At 46.0% G+C, this 17,798-nt stretch overlaps 1 protein-coding gene across 4 annotated transcripts in view; it reads right to left on the bottom strand.

Moving 5' to 3' along the window:
* The window catches only part of SRGAP3 (SLIT-ROBO Rho GTPase activating protein 3), a 172,091-nt gene that overhangs the window by 111,681 nt on the left and 42,612 nt on the right, over positions 1 to 17,798 (bottom strand). The gene's annotated exons all lie outside the window — the stretch shown is intronic.

Raw genomic sequence — 17,798 nt, 5'->3', positions numbered from 1 at the left:
GAGCTATAATTATGTTTTAAGGAAAAGATCAGCATCATGGAAGTATGATTTTCTATTTGGATTTAAAACTAGCGAACAAAATCAATCCCCCATGCTAATAACAATGTACAATCTCAGTCTCCTTTTGAGCATCTCCACATTTCTGGCCTGCTTTAAGAGGAGATGCACAAGCAAACACACTCTTTGGCATGGCTGTGGGGATTCAGCCATAGCCAATGCATGCTGATCAGCTACCGAGAAACAGGACATTAGCCAAAACCTTCATAACCACCTTACAGCATTATCCACCCTGCCCGCGGGTCACAGCCACTTTCAGCACACCAATTCTTGTAAGAGAGAAGGAACAGAAAATACAGCATTATTTTACAGCTGCAATGGCCAGAAGAACTTAGCCCTGATGCATACTGAAAGCTCATGTTACAAGAGATGATGCGAGTTCTCTTTTCGTATTGCTATTCTGCTTTCTCTCTGCATTTCCTCGTCCTGCTTTTAGCTGTCCACTGTACTCCATGTACGTCCTTATTTGATTGATATTTATAAAGGACCAGAAGAGAGGCTGGGGGACTGCAGATCATACCCCTGCCGACAGATTACCAGCAAACTGTCACTCTGAACTGCAAACTGTGTATTTACATGAATCATTTTGTCAAAAAATATTTTCCCCATGGAGTATCGTATCTGCATTTTTCAGCAATAAACTACAGCCTGTTAAACAGCAGAAAAAAGGGGGGCAGGGGAGAATCAAAGGGCTGTTATTTGTCTCTAATGAATTTCAGAAAATTTCTTATTAAAAATCTGTTAACAGCCCTGTCAGCAACAGGAAACAGGCACTGCTCGAGAATGATGGGGAAACCACGCATTATAACACAAAGACTAGTTTCGGCACGATAGGAGTTTCCAATTTCAAAAAGCCCAACACCAAAAGCCCCCAGTGATATGATACTAAAGATCTGAGTTAAAACAGAGGGTTCAAAGACAAACCTCGTTATTGCTAGCACGGGGCAACACAGCACAAGAGCAGGCACAGCAGCCGTTCCCATCCTGCTCCAGCAGCTGCTGCGGGCACAAGCAGCTTTGACCCGTTTGGGGAACATCTGTCACCAAAACTGCCGACCCAGTCACTTCAAGCCACAGACTACTGCTGGCCAGCACCACGATGCTTGTGGCTTGGAGCAATTCTCCACCATTTTGGATATACAGCCACTGAGGACCCAAGGAGCAACTCCGCACTACTTAAAAGCAAGCTGGGGAGCACAGAGTGGCCAGGACTACCATGCCAGGACCACATTACAGTGCATTTCTGCCACAAACCATGGCAGGTATGCATTTTCTCAAACAGACCTTTAATTGGCCAAACAGCTGGAGATCATTTTCTTGCACTGACAGACCCAGGCACCAACCCCTGATGAGAAGGATTTGGGCTCAACCCACTGCAGTGGTACCAAATACACCCTTTGACTCCACACACCCGATTTTCACAGCTCATGTCAAGGGACTGGCAGGTACCAGGCACCCCAACGATCTAGACCACCACCTCAGCCCCTGGAGGTAAAATGGAAGTGTCCTATATCACACTCACATTGCAAGACTAGTTCACCATTATAGAAAATGTTCAGTTACTATGGTGACAGAGAATCGAAAAAAACTTAGATTTGTGTAAACACTGGTTTTCATATGCAGATTGCAGTATTCTGTACTTCCAGTTCATAACGATTTATGAATTTTCAGTTATTCAGCAAGCCAGCAAAAACTGAGTGATTATTTATAAATATAGAAGTTAAAGTTCATTCCTAGGTAAATCACAAACAAAAATAGGCCTGAATTTATCATATATATTATTCACAGTGACTAATTCACTCACCTCCAGTGATATGTCAAAACCTAGTCATGCTAATTTTAATAACTTCATTTAGGGGGCAACTCTTCCCTGTTTCCCTCATGCTAAATTTGTTTACATACGTATGTCTGTCTTCTATCCTTTGTGGGTAACACACAAAGTAAACAAGGAATAGAGGCTTTTAGTGAATGCTTCTAAAATTCACTATATCCAGCTCTGAACTGCTAGCCTGAGGGTGAAATCAGTACTGATTCATAACGTCTCAGATCTTTTTTAAGCTGCAACTGAACATTCATAGAAAAATGAAAATAGTCTGAAAGTTTTGGCTACCAGTTGTGATGGTTTTCAAATTCCAATGTCCTGACAGCAGTCATCCATTTTTCTCCTTTTTTGAGCCTTTTCAAAATTGAGTTCTAGGAACACACACAGAAATAGGAGTCTCACACCCCAGGCACCTGCCTACTTCTCTTGCCTATTTTCTACATGAAACCTATCAGGAGGCTGCAGCTTCTAAGGAGGAATCTAGTCCCACCTCAATTACTGAACAAGTTTCTGGAAGATTCAGAATGAGCCAGACCCTTCCCCAGGTGGCCAGCAATCCCAGTTCTCGTAGCTGTTGCAGCAGGCAAAAGGCACAGAATACACACCAGAGTGGTATCTACTGCCAACCCCTTCCAAACAGTTTGGGTTTCTCAACTCCCCAGCTCTTGCACACACGCGTGCATGCTACTTCTAACAGCAACAGCTACAACTACACTTCGTCGCCACCCGAGCACAGCAGAGAGCTTACCCACTCACTTGCATGGTGCCAGATGCACTGGGCATCAGCGCCCAGCAGAGCTGCTCTGCAGCCGCTGCATTAGCACCCTCCATTGTATTGCATGCTCCAAACATGCCGCAAAGCTCCATGTCGGCTGATGCCGAGATACAGCACTCTAATGTTTTACCTCTATTCGGTTTACATAGGATTTGTTACTTTAAACATTAATTCCCTCTGCCCTACGAAGAACACGCACGCAAACATGCGGGCAGTAAGCCATCGTGCGGCTCCAGACGATGCCAGCGCGGGAGCCCTTCAATAACTCAGCAGCAGCAATAAAGGCCTCACATTATTCTGGCAGCGATATCACGCAGTCCACAACCAGATGGATGTATTTGTAAATAAGGCAGATCAGTTTTGTCAGGTTGTAATTGGTTTTAGAACAAGCAATTCCCACAATGACAAACAACAATTAAAGAGCACAGAGCTCCCACAGCATGCAACACCAAACGGGTTTTACAAGAGGGACAAAAGCAGATGAGAGCAATGGAAGTGCTACCAATGATACACAAACGGTTTCATCCTGAGACGGGCCTAATGGTGCCACCTAGGAGAATGGGAAAAACCAGCAGCACTGTCAGGGTGATTCCAGCAGAAAGCAGAGCCTCTTCCACGTCCTAGATGTCTGGTGCCTGTTCAAGCTGCAACTGGAGCCACAGCAAACACCTTGGCAATTCAGAGCCTGCAAAGACCAGCTCTCCTTCCATCTTGGCAAGTCATCTGGATGGCAGGCTTACAAGGAACAGTTAAGCCAGTGGGAAACTTGAGAGTCTTCACACAAAGATGCTATTGGGGACAAGGAGTTCTTTCCAGCGAGCTCTGGACGTGTGCTGTCTAGTAAAGACCCCCCAAAAAAGCTAAGGAAGATGTCATTGAAGATTTTTTTTCTTTCTTTCAAAGGCATATTGCCACCACAAATTTCTGCAGGCTCAGTAGTTATTTTGATGGCCATAAATGTCTTTTTTATTGTCATTGTGAGGTACACCATGGACAAGGACACTGCAGCAAACACTCACCAGTGACAATGTGACCAGCCTCCATATAAATTCTTGGCACGCTGACAAGACTACACACACTGGGAACCAATGGGGTGGCCCGGGTTCACGCCTGGCTCTCATGCACAGTCGCAAAACTCCTGAGAAGACCTGTGACTATTCCCATGACCAACCACCTCTCTGTCATGGAGCTTATCACAGGTTTTGTGCAAACTAACTGACAGAGCAGCTGGATTACCTCCACAACAAGAGCATGCTATGGCTGATAAACAAGGGTCCCATTTCACCACATTCAAACAAAAGAACCACTTCTGCTGGTGTGCCTCATCTTTAATACACTGCCTTAAACCCTCAAAACACTATGCCTCCTTATGAAATCTCCCCGGTGTCATCCACTCCAAGAGAGACAACATCATTAACCCCATTCTCCAGGTGAAGAGGCATTGGTGCTAAGAAGCCTCACCACTCAAAGCCACAGCACCAGTGCACTCTCAAGCCTGGCACAGGAGTCAAGAGTGCAGACCTGGGTCCTTGTCGCACCCTCCAACATCAAGGAGACACCCCCGGCACATCCCCTGCTCCCCACGTTTCCACAGTGCCACAGCACCCAGAGATATGATGTGTTTCGATGCAGTAAGATGCACAGCTAGCTGGACACATTACATCAGTTCTAGAGTAAAAAAGGACATTTGCCACGAGCTGTCAGAGCCCTGGCGTTATGTCTTCTGAGGTGACTGCGAGCACATTTGAGTCTGAAAATGGAAAACAGCAAACAAACATTCATATCTATCTATCTGTGTGAAGTAGTTTCCAAGAAATGTCCTTGACTTTTTTTTTTTTTAAAGCCCCAATGAAAGTATAATTCTGAAGAAGTTATTCTCTGGTTTTGTGACCTGCAAAATTATCTCCGTCCGCCCGGTGCCTCGGGAGAGGTATGCCATCTGCTATACGTTCGTCTCCCATCTGACATGGATGTCTTCTCACCACATTTGAAAAGCATTTGTAAAGCAGTAGGCAACTACATCAACAGCACAATCCACGAGACGCACAAGAACAAGCTGTATGATTAGGAGAGGCACACAATGTGCATTTCTTTTTTCCTCTTCTTCCCACTCACCCTTAGTTTTGAGCTGACCTCTTACGTGAAGGAGATTATTGTTATTCCAACAGTGTATCTCAAACTGCCATCCCACAAGAACAATGACTACCTGAGTACTCTTTTTGTTACGGTTTCACTTTCACGGGTTTATAATATGACATTTTCACTTACAGTATGTTTGCTTATTGTTTCTTGAGGGATTTTAGCAAGAGTAGGTCAAGAGCATAGAAGCACTGCACAGGAAGAACTGCTTTTAAAAACATGAATCACTCAGAACACCATCAAGCAAGGATGTTAAAAGAAACAAAAATTGCATTACAAGAACCTGCTGCTGAGAGCCTGCTTCCCAATTCACTTGATATACTCCAAGTTAAAACTGGTTCAATGCTGCTATTTATTTTTGTTCAGTTTTTGCCACACCTCCCCAGGTTCCTCCTGAACTACTCAAAAAATGCAATTACAGTGGAGATCCTGATTTCCAGTTTCATTTATTACAACAGAAGTCCCATTCGCTTTAGTGGTAAAAAAGAACAGGGCACTACAAGAGTCTCTACAAAACATTTAGTGTATTTAGTGAAAAGTAAAATGAAGAATGGTTAAAGGAAAATCTGGCAAAATAAAGCTTAATCTTGCAGAGTTTCTGTGTGTGACTGTTACACTCATTTCAAAGAGCTGCGACTAGGATATCAGTCTTACAGTTCCCTCTGGGTGCAACACTGAATGTACACAGACAGTCACACCTTCACAGTGCGCTTAGAAACCGTTTGTTGCAGAATGACCTGTACAATAAGTCCACCTTCTCCATCTCTGGCTGATGTTCATACCCAGCCCTAGCCACAAAACACAGTTCAGTTCCCCTGAGGTGTGAAAGAAACTGGTTTCCATCGCAGAGTAAGGCTAGCTGTCCCAAGTTATCAGTATTTCTGTACAACATCTAAATAACTCACATTTTCCTACCCACAATGGATGTAATCTGATTGCAGCTTGCTCTCTCCTGGGGCTTCAGTACATCTCCAAAATGTGAAGTTAAGCATTACTTGCACTGTGGTGGTAAAGATCCACCTATTTCTGCACCACAGACAGAGGAACAGTTCGTCCTGCCCCAAGGAGCCGACAACCTCACTTGAAAACAGGAAGCAGCAGTTGAGTCGAGCCAGGGACCTCAGCATGACTTATCGCCACAGATCAGCCGATCAGACGGTTTTCTAGACCTCACAAAGCAACCGAGCTGGTTAAAGGAGAATCACACAGCACGTACACTACCCAATCACCACAGCAGCACAGAAGACACATCTGACAGAAGCAAATGGCCAGTGCACAGGCAGTTTCTGGTCCTCGTGCAAGATGCGGAGTTCGAGGACCTGCTGCTGCTCCTACTCCTAACTACCGCCCTCTTGCCCGAGTCTCTGTGCCTCTGCACTCCCCATCAGCCAAACAGGCAGAACGCTACTGCCTGCATCTTGGAAGCACTGGGAAAATAAAATCATTAATACTCTTAAACATTTTGAAACTATTACACGGGTATTTACAGAAATGCCAGTGTTACTTAATCCAGTGGCCTCTCTCAGAGCATTGCTTTGATGCTGCAGGGGAAACTATAATGTATCCAGCCAATTGTGTAATGCTCCACACAGGAATAGAAATTGTTTTCTGATCTCTCTAGCAATCACATTCCACCCTGAAGCATGATATTCAATTGTGCTGACCTCAGCATGCTTAACTGTACATAATATTGACTGTAAAAGTACCCGACCCTTTTGAAAATATGCCCATCTCCAAAAAGAAACAATCATTAGGCAACACTGCAAAATAAAAACACATCACGGTATTCCAGCCTATACTTGGTAGAGTGTAACCCTACCGAGCTATGCGCAAATAACTTCCCAGTAAGCAGTCAGCACCCTCTTGTACACCACATCACTGCTGAAGTACTCAATGTGACAACAAACAAGGTCTTTTACTTACAGAAGAGACATACCAAAGGAGGAGCCTTTGCCAGACTTCCCACGACTGCCCATTTTGGAGGGGTACACGCAGACAGGCTTCAGTCACCACGGTATGAAAAGCAAGGTGAAGGATTCACTGTGACTCTTTTCTAACCTTGCAATGTAAATTGCGTGATCCCTTATGCAGGCAGGGATTTTGGCACATGATCTCAAGGGCATGAAGCACCACACGCCAAAGTCAATGGGAGATATCCCACCCATTCAAGAGGACTTGCTTCAAACCCACAGCGCCATGTTTGACAGTGGCCGAGTCATATTTTCAAACAAAACTATCTTTTGGCCAGAGCAGGACTTTCCCAACCCTTAATGGTCATTTAGGGCATGCTGTCCCTCCGGAGGAGTTAGCACGTCCTCCCAAATAATAGAGAGGCGAAAACAGCTGCCTACAATAACATTTTCTTAGAAGGCCCAATACGTCTTCATCATCTAACAGCAAATCTCCTTCCAGTGGAGGTCACTGCTGATAAGTGGTCCACAGCATCCTTCCAGAGACACTGTTGAGCAGACATCCCCATCCAGCTTACAAGGTCCAGAGACACAACTCCACAATGACCATGGGTCACCTTCTGCAACACCAGCATAAATCTGGAGTAACTAATCAGCTTTTGAAGCAAACAGGAACAGATGATGGGAGTTCAAGAAAAAGCTAAATATACTCTCTGCTCTTGGCAGGATAACCTTGCAGACAGTATTTCTTCCTTCACTGACCAGCTAAACACAGTGTCTTTCGATACTCTCATGCAGCTTTAGTGTATCACTTCCCATTAAGGGGACAAAGCAGTCTGCAAAAAAGTCACAGCACTACTTCCATCTTGCTCTGAGCTACAGCCTGCTGTTTCACACTGCATTCCCACTCCAGGGCTACATTCCCAAACAGGACTCATCTGCACAAGGCTTCACCTCCTGATCGTCATTGTCTAGCAATGAAATTCCAATCTTCAAGCTCTCTTGCAGCTTTAATTCTGCTACACTGCCAATACTGTAAAATGACAGCTGAATTTTTTTTTTCTCTCCAGATCAGATAAAGGTCTGCATCTTTAAAATTTCAAAACTATCATTTAGGCTCTTCCCAAATATCAATTAACCTTTTTTCACACAGAGAAAATCTTAAATTCTCTTTAGAGCCTTTGCCAACACGAAAGCTTCAGACTGCCACACTAACAGTTCAATCTCTAGTTCTTACTCTTTTATGAGTTCTTCTATAATCTCAATTATTAAATTACAGCATCATCACAGAGTTAAATTTCCATGAAGTGGAAAAAAAAAAAGGCAGGGGGAGGGGGAGAGATTCAAATGCAGACTTCTTCCCCAAAAACAGTTCATTTAAAACCATTAGGTCACTAACACTGGACAGCAAGTCCCATCTTGTCCGAGCCAGAAGCTTTAAACACCACCATCAATATAAAAAGTAACTCACTGCTGTGAGTTCCCTCAGATCTCAGCTGCTGGCCCACTGTAAGCTTACACAGACAGAAGCTTTTCTGAGCAGCACTTAGTTGATCTGGGTATGTCAGCTTTCACCATGCAGTAAAGCGGAATTCTAGTCACCTTGGGCGGGGGGAAGCATTTTCATTCCATAGCAAGGGTTTTTATTCCCATGAAACAATTATTGATTAATCGGTGCATTTCACAGAGAGAAAAAAGTTGCACACACACAAGGCCAGCAACCTAAAGTTATTTAGCTGGTGATCTTGAGCTAAGAAATCTGTTTTTGAGGTTATCTTCTTTAAACGAGCTGTTCCAAGTAGCAGAACATCTCCTCAGGCTCTAATCACGCCACAAAATATCCCCAAGACCACAAATAACTCTTCAAAGCTAATCAATGCCACAACATCTAAAAAAAAAAACCAGTCTTTGGGGTTCTTCCCTAGTGAAGGGAAAGCCACTGTTTCAGGAAGACCATGACAGGGACTTCTCCTGTGGTCCTCCAATGCGTGATACTGTTCCACAATGTTGGACCTCAGAGGTGAAGTTGGTCCAATAGACTGAGAAAGGCAGTGGAAAACCAGGCTCCCTTTTCCCTTAATGGGAATTATTAAAGTCAGATCTCTATCTCCTAATCTCTGGTCATTTACATGGGTTTGTATCCTGTTTTCTTTTTTAAATATTTACTCTTACAATACAAGCAAGATAGTAAAACAACACCGAGTCTCACCTAACCACTAGTTAGCTTTGCTATCTAGATAATAACCAAAGCAAGAGCCATATGGATAAAATCCTTGCCCTAGAGAGCTGTAACCCCGAGCATTCCCAAGAGCAGCAGGATTAGCAGCCACCCAGAGAGCTGCATCCCCTCTTCTCTGCTTGTTTTACAGACAGGCCGCTGAGGGTCAGAGGCCAGGAGGGACAGAGCTAAAAAATGAGGGATGCTCAACTAAGAAACAACCTCCTCTCCTCTCTCTTCTGTCTGATATAGACACAAGCAAGAAACTGTAGGTAATTTAACTCTACAGTCATTCTAACAGAAAATTACTGAGCTTTCCTGCACACCTGCCATTGCTGCAAGACAGAGCAATATTTTATAGAACTACTTTGAGAAGCAAGATGCATTAGAGTAACTGCAATCCCTTGCCACATACATGACTGTCTTCCCAAAGGCCTATGTGGAATAGGAAAGTAAAATCTTTTTTTTTTCTGCCCTCTTCAAAGCTATTATTCAACTTTGAAGGAAAGAAGCGTGATAGACACTAATGCCAATTCTTTTCTGAAGCTGTTGGACACAGAGAGGCTGCATCGTTTTCCCAAACTCTCCAGCTTCCAGACTAACAGCCTGCAGCACCAAACATCTTCATGGAGAACCTCCCCTGAATGTCAGCTTAGCTTCAGCAGTCGGGAAAGGACATCAGTAAAGCTAACAGAAACAGTTTTGTCATTCAGGGTGGCACACTGTTTCAAGGCAGCTCAACAGCGCAAGATGGGTAAGCAAGAGAATCTCACAGCCGTAGCCTTCTCCCAGTTTCCAGCTCTCTGGTTCCCCCAATCCCTCCCATGCCGGGGTTTCCCAAACTGGGGAACTCAGGCCAGTACAGACAGACACACAGCTCCACAGCCACATCCGAACAAACGCCTGAGCACCAGCAAAGAGGCACTGCTGTCGCTCCCCTCTGAGGAGGCTGCGCACACAGAGCTACATCTGGGGACCCACCTGCTAGAAGAGGCTAGGACAAAAGCTCCAATTTCCGCACCAGAATTGTAACACCACACCTTTTTACGTATCTTTGTTTTTAAAACAAAGGGGAAGATTTAAAATAAAGAGGATGATTTAACACAAAGGGGATGATTTAAAACCTCTCCCTCCCCACCATGGATGGGATCCTAACAGCTGCCTCCTCATTGATGAGTAATGACAACACTGGGATAAAGAACAAGGCTGTATATTCCCCAGCCTGGCATGGGAGGGCTGCTGTGATGTTGATGGTGCCATTTTTCACATGAACTCTCAAACCAAGCTGCTGACCACTCACAGTCATTGAACAATCCCACAGCACTGTGGCAGTGAGAAACACATCAGCCCTATCACACCAACTCGGTCCCAGCCCAGGGAAGCATACTACAGCTACATAAACTCCCTCAGTAATTTTATTTCAATACTCCTTCACTTCCCCTCCTAAAATTGTGTGTTGCGATACACTGTTCAGCAGCTGCCTCTTCCCAAACTACTGCAGCTGTCTTCTAGAGGTGAGAAAAGGGACACCAAAATAAGTCATCTCGGGCCAGTTTTTCAGAGAAAAGTTTACAAATCAGGTTCTTGGAGATGTGAACAGCTTAAAGTGCATCCAACAACCGCAAGCACAAAGCAGGAGCACTGGGTGAGGACTGGAAGCCAAAGAGGTCATCAGTGACAGGTACAAACCATTATTACCACTGTCACTGCGTGGGCTCATGCTGTTTACTCGTTTCTATGTCCTCCCTTGCTGCTATGATACATACCAATAAAATACACAGAGGTGGGGCACACACAACACAATAGTTATTAGTAAGAAATATTTGTCTTTTTTAAAGAGGAAGAGTCGCTGGCAGCTCAGCAAAAGCCTCCTGGGATTAAATCAACATTCGGGATTAAATAGCCACCCAGGTTGTAAGAAAGGGGAGATTACTTCGTGCCAGTTTTGCTGAAGAGCGGCATGAGGGACACGACTGTACACGCCATTGTGCCCCTCTCCAACCCCGAGCCTGATGCCAGGCGTTACCTGCTCGAACCACTCCATCACCAGCCGCCTGTCAGGAGTATAAATGCCTCTGAAGTCGGTAAATGCATTTCAGAAGGTGATTGCTGTTGCTGCTGTGGGTGGTAGCTTGACAAACAGCTACTGAAACAAAGCCAAGTTCAGGCATGAGAAAATTTAAGAGCTTGAGGGGGAGGGTTTCCCCCCCACCTTCAACGGGCCAGCAGAAGGGGAGAGTAAATCCTGCTCCTGACAGGTGCTGAAGCTGTGCACACAGAACTTAAAATATTACACCTTGCAGAGGCTTATAAATATCTGTTAAGCACCTGAAGCGCATTTGGTGCTGCACTCTTACAGCCCTTGAAACTCTTCACCTGGAACCAGGACTAGCTACAGGCCATGAGTAAGTGTTGTAAGAGGTTTTTACTGTTATCAGGAAGAAGGGTAGATCGATAAATAATGCCTGCTGCACCCAGGTACCTGCCAGTTATCAGGACAGAAAATAGCCAGGCTTACAAGGATCGAACTATTGTTCTTTTCTATTGAAATCAGCTCTCAGCAGCGGCCTCGGAGCACTGCAGGACCCCAGCTCCTGCATGCCACCAGACCCCTTCCCAAGGACAAGCCACATCCTCTGGGCTGGACTCATCATCCGGCACTTCCGACCCCATGCGAGATGACCCACAGGCGCAGAGCTAATGGAGAGGCTGGAGGCCCAGGCCATCCCCACTGGAGACAGCACTCGTCACGCACACGCACAAGCCAGACAGGCTGCTGAGGGTGCCCGGACCCGCTCGGGGCAGCGCGCTTCGGCCACACGCACGCTCGCTCCCGGTCCCCACGCGAGGCCCTGAGCCCAAGGCAGGAGTTCGGGCCTCCAAAGTGGACCAAAGCCCAAAGGAGGCCTCTTCACCACCGCATGCTTCCAAACACAGCTGGATTTCATTCTTTTAACACACTGGAAGAAAGTCACCTTAATGAAAGAAATCTGAACCAAAGCCTCCCCATGGGACCCACAGCCTCCCCATGGGAAGTGCAGGCTCTGCGCCAAGGCCATCAGCTGCAGGAACAGCCACTGGCTTCCATTTTATACGGATGCTCCCACGTGAACCCAAGGGTTTAAGAAGCACGGTTGATAAACGCGACTTCTGCCCCGTTCTGGGGATCAGGCCACACTAATGAGCTTTAACCCAGAGCTCCAGCTTCCCCCTCCCTCGCCACAGGGCAGGAGAAGCACAACCTCCCACACCAACCATCCAGCTGTGGACACTACAAGGTGCCACAAGATGAAGCCAGGGACCTGGACTCAGGAAGAGCGAGTCCTGCAAAAGGTTCATGCCTTGGCCGCTCTCTTTGCCAGCTTCTCCGTCTTTAGAAAGAAAGCAATGCTTTCCTGCTTATCCTGCCAGAGGCACCTCCACTCTGCCATGTCTGGTTAAATAGCTTCAGCTGGGGCCAAAGAGTTGTGTCTAATGAGGAAAAAACACTTTAGTGATGTCACCTGTCTTTTTTTTAAATATCACCCCACATTCTGCTAGAAGGCCAGCACACAGGCTTTCAGGCCCCCATCCAGCTCCCCATCTAAATGGGGCCACGCACCTAGAGAGTCTTTGGGTTTAGCGATGTCTTGACGAGAAAGAGCAGCCACAGTGCCTTGGCACACTCCACTTCTACCGTCTGCACCAGCGTCGCGAGGCCAACGGCCCGGCCCCGGCGAGGCGGTGCCCGGTGCCGTACCCACGCGCCTGCCCCGGCGGGCAGGCAGAGCTGGCCGTGAGAGCGTTGGACCACATCTGTCTGACCCAGAGCAAGGCACCCGAGCACACAGGTACACACATTTCTCACAAGCTACCGTGAGCTGGCAGCTCCTTCTCCCCTCAGACCGCAGAGGAGGCCCAAAGCCAAGGCATTTTAGGAAGGTCCATCCCAGCAGCAACTATACAGAGCAGCCGATAGTCGGTTGCGTGCAGGAGCCTGCTGACTCAGTTGCACCATCCCAGCCTCTGACAAAGTGCTCGGGACTTTAGCTTTGCAGGAAACCTCTCTGATAGATCCAATTTGTTTCCATTAGAGACTGCCAATTAATCTTTATTATGAATCACATATATACTTCTCTGCTATTCTCTGCACATGGCCCTCCCAGTCCCCGCCCATGGAGGTCTCATGTAAAACCCATCTGCCAGGACCACACTACCAGACCCCCCTGAGGAAACACAGAGGATAAATGGAAGATAACAACAAATAAATCTATATGGGAATCAACCAAACAAGGAGCAACACTGAGCAGTTATTCTGAAGCGTCACAGTAGAAACTACATCAGATTCATCAGGCTCTGCTATCTTTTGCAGACGACTCCACTAAAGCCAACGGAGCTACCACCAAGGCATGCCAGCTGGCCCTCAGGTAACGCTTCCCTACATTTTGTTAAGCAAGGCAATTAAGCCAATGGAAATTTTATAACTGCTTCTGTGATTAATATTTAGCAGTTTCCTACCAGCCCACCCAAAGGGGTGGAACTTTCTTCTCTTTTGCACAGAACCATTTTATTAAATGGGCTGTCAAGTTTCAAGCCCTGATGCCTCCTCCAATTGGGAGCCAAGCTTCTCTCCTGAGCAAGCCATAATCCCAGAAAATAATTTGGTATGGGAATTTTCCAAAAATTTGCTGAGCAAAGTGGAAAGAGAGCAATAGGTAGGAAATAAGAATAGTCATAAAAGAAGGGATGCAGCCACTGCAATAGAAAAAGTAAAATGAAGCTAACAAGCAATGAGAAATTCATCTAAGCTACAGTTCTTGTATGAAAATGGGAAAAAACACATTGTTTTTCTTTGGCCCCGGGTTTGCAAGCCTTTTTAATGTTTTCATATGCTAAATCCATCAAAACTCTAGTTCTATTATCAATTTACACAGCGACTAAGAGTCCTAGAAGTGCAAGAAATCATCCCTTTACCACTATGCAGCCAGATGCATCATTTAAAGATTACCATCTTTAGGATCACCAGGGATGCTTTTCACCTGCCATCCATATGACAGAAGAAGATGCTATTGACTCACAGCAGTCTTCCTGCCAACAATAACCAAATAGATCACACAATGACCTGAATTTTGCCAGGGTGAAAGAAAAGCTTCAGGAAGCAATATGAAATTAAACAGCCAATCAACATGATGCCCAATTTTCTGCAAGATTTACAATGCTGTACCATAAACAGTTGCATCTACATAATTAAAACTGGTTAGTTTTGCTCATTAAAGCAACAAATCACGCATTTGACAGTAATGAGGAAAAGACATTTATCTTTCTGGCCAGCTAGACCAATTAAAATTGTACGTCTGAAAACACTCACTTTAAATTGTGCATCTAAGGATATACTGTATTCTGCAAGTAGCTTTAAAGTGGCAGTTGTAAATATGCAGCCATATCTTTACTGGCATTTATTTTTAATGCAACCATTCCTGTTTGCAAATCTAAGAAAGACAAATAAGAAAACCTGACTCCTAAAAAGCACCCTTAATATTTTCTTTCTGGTACCGTCAAGCAACCATCTGCTGCCAGTCCTGGGGCAGCTCTCTCTCCTCTCCTGACAGCTGAAGGAGGATGCAGATCAGCAGCAGAAGGAAAGGACGGACCCACGGCACGATAACTGACAGGAGAGACCACACCATGGGAAGGCGCCTGTCAGCGGTACGCGTGTTCAGGAGAGGTCACAGAGAGAGGTCCCCATGCACGGGCAGATGGCAAACACTGCGGAGAGCTGCAAGGACAGCCAGCCTGCAGCAGCCACAGACAGCAACAATTAGGTATTTCCACTCCTAAAAATGGAGCGGCACCAACCCAAAGCCTCAGGCACCCTGCATCACTACCAACACCGCGTAACCATGGCCTAGCTATCAGCCCCCAGCCCTCCCTACAACATGCAGCAGGAGTGCGTGCAGCATACAGCACTCACATGCAGGCACACCCCCCCCACACACCCTCTATCTTTTCAAAGCATTTTCAGGACTCCTTCCCACCATGAGAAAAGGAGACACCATTCTCCAGGGAGGGAAAGAAGATACAAAGTCATTATGGCTGATAAATCACCCCTATGCACAAAGATTATTCACCAGTTAAACTCTACTTATGCCAATCATGCTCCCCACACAAAGTGTGGACTCATCGATTTTTTTTTAACCGAGGCTGCAGCACCCTGGAGCAAGGAGGTCGGGGCAGGGCTCGGCTCCCGCGCTGCAGCTACTGACAGGCTGTCCCCAAACCATTCAGGGCCTCTGCTCCACTTCCCAACAGCCCAAGAAAGAGAGCTTTCAGCTAAACTTTCCTAAAAATCAGCCTAAGCAACATTTTTTTCTTCCCCACCATGTTATTCCCAGTTGTCTGTCAGGCTCCTCTAGTAATACTTGGGCAGCTGAGGGGTTTTTTTACGCACTTGAGTCACTGCTAGATGATTATTGCCTTTTGCGAGAGCCCCAGGCACTGGCTGCCACCTCATACCCTCCAGGCTGCCTGGGAGCTCACGCTGGCCAGCACCCTGTTTCCAGTCCTCTGACATCTATCTTTTAAATGCATTTTAAACGCACCTCTGCTGTGAATTACTTTCACTTCCACCCATGCCAATGTATTCCCTGGAGTTCACATGCAGGGTTTTTCCACCTTTCTCCCTGCTGTTTTCTTGACCATGCATGCCATGGGGACCACCACTGTGCTGTGTTCAGATTTCAGCCTCAACCTCCATAACACGGCATCACTTCTTCAGATTTCCATCTCTTATCTTCGTATGCCAGCTCTTCTGTGCCAACATTTTGTTTCCATTGGTCTCTCTCGCCATGGCTCCCCCTTTTCTTTCTTTCTTTCCTTCTTTCTCCCCGTTACTTTTCCATTTTAGTCTTTCTCTTGAGATTTGGGTATCCGCCTTCACCAGGGTAGCAGGTGTTTAGATATGAATAGAATAACGACTAAATCCCTGAAGGAAACAAACAGAGTATCTGGAATAATGAGGTGGCCTACATGAAATTCCTAGGTCGAGCCAAGAGAGATCAGGCCTTGCAGAAGGGGAGCAGAAGTGGAGATGGGTGTTTATGGTCACTGTCACGGCCTGAGGAGAAGGTTTAGGTGATGACAAACCCTGCCCCATGTCAGGTTTTGCTGACACCGACAACACACAGATCTGTTGCATTTGCACACAGGGTACACGACTAGTCAAAGAAAAAGCCCCATCCCCTCTGCAGAGCACCCTTGGCAGCCGGTCCTCCTCAGGTCCCTACTAATGTCATGACCAACCACTGACTTGTCACTAAACCTTTCTGCCCAGTTACATTTTCTTCCACTGCCCCCATTTAATGATGAAGCGTGGGACACGACAGAGCTCTGCACCAACTCCTCTGGAGTCAGACGTTTATCCTCCTCCAACCATTTAGCAATGTGGGAAGGTCAGAGCCACCTGGGTCCCTGCAGGGAGGTGACAGCAAGGGTGACAACTGTCAGGGCCAGAGCTCCTTCATCTCACCAAGGTCACCCTGAGACCACGCTGGTCCTGTGACGGACCTGACGTGTCTCAGGGACGGAGCTGCCACCACCTTGAAGGCAGCAAGCAGACAGCACACGCAGACTTTGGGGTCCAACTCTTCCCGCCTCGCCCCAGCTTCGGGTGCAGTTAAACTCTCACCACATCCGAATTAACCTTTATTTGGATGAAAATACAGTCTGAGCACCTTAAATCAGAAAATGGACATTTCTGGAGGTATAATTAGGCACAGAATGCTATCAAGGAAATTATTACCAGCCCATCAGCAAACTCGGTCTGTGTTACAGCTGCCCAGAAAAGCAGCCCAAAACGTGATCGCTGTGGTGCAATAAAACACCCTTACACATAACTCCAGCGTTAACTGCCTAACATATGGAAACCATGAGGCTACAGAAGTCGGGCCAGGAACGATCACGGCAAACGAGTATTCCAGTTACAAACAACAACAAGTAAAAATATTGGAGATGTCTGCAGCAAAGCTTTTGGAACAGATCAGGCCCAGTCCTGCCTCCAGCTACCCCTCTGCAGCCCCAAGCATCTGAGAAGCAGGAACCAGGACACCTTCGAGAACAACGTGGAAACATGGGACAGACTCTATGAATAAATGCAAATCCCCTCCAGTAAAACAGAACAATACCACAGGCTAAAAGAATATTTCATCTGCTTAACTGCAGGGTGCAATAACATCAATTTGCCCAAATTACACACAAGCAGAAAGGTAATTGGCACTGAGTAGAGCATGTTGTGACTGTTATATCACTCTTCAAAGCCAACTACAAAAGGCTGAAATGCAAGAAAGTAAACAATGGCACGAAATCAACAGACAGCCCCTTCCCCAAAATCCTTCCAACTGGCATTGCACTGCAGCACTTAAGCAGCTCCTTTTTCAAAGCGGTCTCTGTGCAGTTAAGACATCACTCAGCTGAGCTCAAGATCCAACATGCTAAGTGACCTCTAGAGAAAACAGGAAAGCTGTTTAGTTTGCACATTCACAGGTTAATTTGCAGAAAAGCTATTTTATATTTTTATTTAACTCTGTCTTAACCAGAGACTTAAACATAGCAAAGTGGTGAACGCACACCTATATAAAACAACCAACCAAAGAGATTGGAGCCAATTTTATGTAATAGCCGAGGGACTCGAAGGGGGCAACTGAACAAAAATGCATTAAGTAAGCAGTTAAGTATCCTCAAACTGAAAGTGGGAAAAGGAATTGTCATCAACTAACAGAATTAGGAGTTGTCGCAATAGTGAGTAGATTTATGAACTAAGGTTATCCAACAGTATCAGTTAATACAGTTTGCTAGGGATACTAGAAATCCTGGTTTTGTAACAGAGAGATGGCTACACGGACT

Source organism: Haliaeetus albicilla, chromosome 24, assembly GCF_947461875.1.
Source record: "Haliaeetus albicilla chromosome 24, bHalAlb1.1, whole genome shotgun sequence".
NCBI lineage: Eukaryota > Metazoa > Chordata > Aves > Accipitriformes > Accipitridae > Haliaeetus > Haliaeetus albicilla.
The sequence above is the reverse complement of the archived record's forward strand: the minus strand, read 5'-3'. Positions and strand labels throughout refer to the sequence as shown.